Genomic DNA, 4,969 nt, shown 5'->3' on the forward strand with positions numbered 1-4,969 from the left:
ATCACTCATCAAAGAAGACTCTTGTCCTCATCATAAGTTTGCAACCGAAGCATTTGTCTATGTTTCAAAACTCATTAACATTCAATACGTGTGTAGCATGTAAAAAGTATTTGTGGCTATCATATTTTTGGATTAATTAACTCATTGGAAGTCCTAAATGAGTCAGAAGAGGGCTTCCTCTAATTTCAGCCAAGAAGATAAGGCACATTTCCTAAAAAAAGGGTAATTTTCTCCTGGGCCCTTGCTAGATATCCCATTACTAGCCTTATTTATATAAGGAAGCAAACTCTTCCTCAGTGAGTAAATCAATTACATTGAGCAAACATTTATTGAATTTCCATGGCCTTCAGGATAAAAGGGAAGCTATTGATCATGGCATAAAAGTATATTCTTGATCTGGCTCATCTCCCATTGCTCCTCCCCTGACTTATCTTTTCAGAATAACAAGACAATGTACTTGTGAATTTTAAACTCCTACTATGTGTCAGTATTGTATGCTTTTGTACGTTCTCTTTCAGAGGCCTAAAATGCCTATCATGTCATCAGGCGTGTATTGAATGCTGATTATTCAGTGAAAATTTGTTCATTTAACAAAAAAATCAGATTCATTCCTCTATCATTTTTATACCAAATTTTCGTTTTGAAGGAGAAAGATTTATAGATAACTACTTATTAGAATTGTGTTTCTAAGAACTGTATTAAGGATACTCAAAACCACACACACACACAATATCACTCTACTAGAGGATGTTCTACCGTGTTAGAACAAATAATTTAAAGTGATGCTTGTATAGAAGTCATATTTACAAAAAGACTTAAAGTTAACTAAAAGTATTTAAAGCTCAGTACATTCGTAAATGCCTGGTACATGTGCTGTCAGAAAACACATCATAAGATATAGTGTTAACCCAATGATATAAACAAAGGTGATAGAAAATCATGAAAAAATGTCTAAAAATTTATTGTGTGTAACTCTAGGTGGTGGCATTAGATTACAGCTGTTATTTTAGTCTGTATGGTCCAATTTTTTAAAACAATTAATATGCGTTACTTTGATACCAAATAAAATATTGAAACAAGTCTCAATACTTTGTTCAAGGGTTATCACTTTTCTTATGAAGTGCTCCTGAATCATTCATCCTTACCATGCATTACCTTCTCTCCACTGACTTATTATTTTTCACAAATAATAGCAAGTATATTGAGTTTATTTCTCTACTTTTGTGTCTCCCCAACAAGACAGAAAACTTTTGAAAGAGATTGTTTCAAAAATTTCTCTCTAATATTAATACATATTATAGTAGAATCTGAATATTGTGCATGTTTGGGGTTCAAACAATATAATATAACATGAGTTTCTTCAACAAAATTAGCAATATTCTCTACTTGGCAGAGGGGAAGAGGGTAATGCTCCTTATGTGACTTCTCATCATTAGGCCAAGTCCTATAATACTCCATGATCTTCTCCTAGGTAGAGACAGTGCTAGATAAGTTTTAATACCATCAGGCCATGAATATTACATATTTCAAGACAAAGTTTTCCCTGAATTTTCTTGTGTTTCTTCAAATACTTCTCATTATTTGTTTTTGGAAAAAGCCTAAGGAAATTGGCATATTGTTTATTTTTAAAAAAATATTAACAATAAGTATCAGAGTTTTATTTTTTCACACTAGTGAGCATGAGTCATTTTTTTAAAAATCTGTTTATTTTCTAATTCTGTATTTTTATATTGAGTACCTTAGGGAAGAAAATAATTGCAATGATTTTAATTCATAATATAATTAATCCCTGGGTTCAGTAAATATCCTTTATAATTATACCCAGTCAATATTAAAAATGTTTGTAGACACTAAGTCAGCTAACAAAATAAGTAAAATAACTATATGAAATATAAATCTCAGGAATGGGGAACATCCATGATCAGTTAAGTCACTTTGCCACAGTTTTTTTTTTTAACATGATTCACGTTTACTTCAATCACAAACACATTCATTGCAAATGTTAACTTACACCACTGATGCTAGCATCTTAAAACTAAGATCTTAAAAGAAACTTCAGTTTAATGCAAAGAAATTCAAGAAGAAAATTTTTGGACGCTTGATCAGAAGATTTTGGTGGCTGTCAAAATACTCATGTGTACACAAAGGTACAAGAAAGCCTGAGAAAGAAGAGTTGTTTCCGTTTCCCATTGAACACAGGATCCAAGAAACAAGTGAACCAAATATTCTATTGAAATTAGCCATCCAACCATACAGTGCCAATAAAGAACTTCTTACGTTAGTAATGACCACATTTCAAAAGCCTTGGCAAATGTTATGAAAACAAAAATATTTAGAGTAATATTTACAAATACAAACATAATTAACTTTTTGCCTTCTATAAGTAATAATCTTTGAAATGCTGAAAATGAGGTCCAACTGTGGTTCTTTTCTGGTGTGGCAAGCTGTAGATGCACATGGTCTACTGATTTACCTGCTGGAAGTTTTCTTGGGAACAGTTGGATGGGGCTTAATTGCAGGAGAAGCTGATGTCCTATTGGCTGGGCAGACTTCTGCATTGGTTTCCACAAACTGAAATGCCTTCACCAAGCAGAGGGTTTCTTCCATTCTTCAGCCCACTGGGAGATCACTGATACTCAAATGCTTGATGGCTCCATTGGCGTCAATTATGAAAAGGACTCATAGTGAAGGATCAGAACCTTCTCACTGCACGCGGTAGTGTCGGGGGAGCTGTTTAGTCAAATCTGACAAGAGCTTGCTGTTCATGTGGCCCCAACCAGTGTTCTTCCTCTGTGTGTTTAGCTAGGCCAGGAGGCTGAAGTGGGAACCCATTGACACTGCAGCAAGTTCACAGTTCACATCATGAAATTCACTGGCTTTGTCACTGAAAGCAATTGTGAAATTTCTGTTCACAAAAGTGAAATCCAAAGGATAGAAGAAGAGGACCAAATATTTCCCCTTAAAGTCATCAGTTTAGTCGCTCAGTCGTGTCTTTGAACTCTCTAGTGCCAATGGCTGTATCCTTAATATAGGGCACTTGCTGGGTGATGGCAAGGATATGGTGTGAGGAACTGATGCTAGAGGCCAATTTTGCTTGGCCAGAACCAGACCACAATGCATTTGTCAAGCACATTCTTCAGCAGACACAAGGGCTGCATAGGCAGAAATGCCTCAATGAATGGCTTTCACATGTTGGACAAGCAATGCCCAGAGTAACCGTCTCATTGTGGAGGCCATGTGATGACTTGTGATGACCAGTGACAGTCTCTTATTGAGATTAAAAACTTTTTTTTCCTTAAAGTTTCTACCAACTTCATGAGAAAAAGACTAAAACCTGTATTGTTAGCTTTTAGACAAATGACTAGTTTGCCTCATTTCTGGTTTTTCAGTTTAAATTAGTAAGTACATAAGTAAATTGAGTGCTTTTATATCTATCTCTCTGCTAGATGAAAGAAAAATTAATGATAATAAGAATAAGTTCCCCTAGCATGAGAGAATGGAACCCAAAGCTGTGTTTGAATGGTGGTTGGAAGTATGAAGGTATGGTTGGAACTTCGGGAGCAGCATAGAAGAGGTGAATGGATTGCTTGAGTGGCCTAGGTGTGAGAAGTGGCTTTTTGGAGGAGGTGACCTGGTTGCCAAGCAGCAGGTGAAGAGTGGACCAAAGTGAGAGCAAAGTTGTGCAGGCACTAATTGTGAAGACATATTTGTTCACCACAACTGCACTAATAGTTGAAGCTTTGTCACACCCTCTGTTTTGGGTAATAGGTAGTTCACACTCTGCGTTATTATCAGCAGAAGGAAGTTCAGATGCGCTGAGCAGGCTTGTGAGACCAGCTATCTGTGAAACCCAAGTTGCTCAGTGGCGAAGACAGACACTGTATACATTCTAAGATGAGTGTAAAACATGATCAGAAGGAAATGGTGGTTTGGATTTATATGTAACAGAGTTGGAAACGTGAGAAATTATGAATGGGACACTATAGTGTAGGGGAAGGGAAGGAAGTTAATTACATCTTTGGATATGAGAAAGTCTACTCTTAGGAAATGATGTTTGAGCTGATAAATGATGAAGTTGAGATTATTGGATAATGGGTTGGATGTGTGAAGTAAAAGGGTGGAAGTGTTACTTGCTCAATCTTTTCTGACTCTTTGCTACACTATGGACTGTAGCCCGCCAGGCTCCTCTGTCCATGGAACTCTCTAGGCAAGAATTCCCAACCCAGGTATAGAACCTGGGTCTCCGAGGTTCAGAGGCAGACTCTTGACCCTCAGAGCCATGAGGGTGGAGCTAAGGATTATTCTCCAACTACTGGCATGGACAGCTGAAAATGGAAATGCTATCGCTTGTCTTGGAAAACTGATTTTGAGATGCCTGGCAGGCATCTTGAGTAGATAAATGGACCACATATTTGGGTTTCTGAGATGTTATGGGGAGGGAGGTGGGAGGGGGGTTCATGTTTGGGAACACATGCAAAAATTAAAGATTTTAAAATTAAAAAAAAAAAAAAAGAAGAACACACACACACACAAAAATAAATAAATCAGATAAGCAAAAAAAAAAAAAAAAAAAAAAAGAAAATTAGACAAGGTCAGTCTGGACTAGAGGTGAGATTTACTGAAGCCACAGACATATGCAGGATCACTTAAGAAGGTTCAGAAAGAGATGAGCATGGAGTCAGGGATAGTGCTGGTAAATTTTGACATTTAAAAAATGGGTAGCAAATGACAAACCACAAAGAGATCTCGACAAGACAGCTAAAAAAGTGGGTGGGAAAGCAGTAGTGTGTGGTGTTGACACTGAATTAAAAACTGTGCAAGTGTGTGTGGTTAAAGGTGGAAGTGGTTAACAGGTCAAATGTCATGGCTAGTTCTAGCAAAATAAAAATTAGGAGTCTGTTGGATTTAGAGATATGGGTAGAAATCATTGGATATCTCAACAAGAAGAGCTTCTTCTTGGAAGAAGAGA

General features: G+C 36.7%; 1 pseudogene; it reads right to left on the reverse strand.

Annotated features, from left to right (window-relative positions):
• Positions 1–2,461: 2,461 nt before the first annotated feature.
• LOC138088820 (thioredoxin-dependent peroxide reductase, mitochondrial pseudogene) lies at positions 2,462–3,237 on the reverse strand (annotated as a pseudogene).
• Positions 3,238–4,969: the final 1,732 nt, after the last annotated feature.

This window comes from Capricornis sumatraensis, chromosome 11 (genome assembly GCF_032405125.1).
Source record: "Capricornis sumatraensis isolate serow.1 chromosome 11, serow.2, whole genome shotgun sequence".
NCBI lineage: Eukaryota > Metazoa > Chordata > Mammalia > Artiodactyla > Bovidae > Capricornis > Capricornis sumatraensis.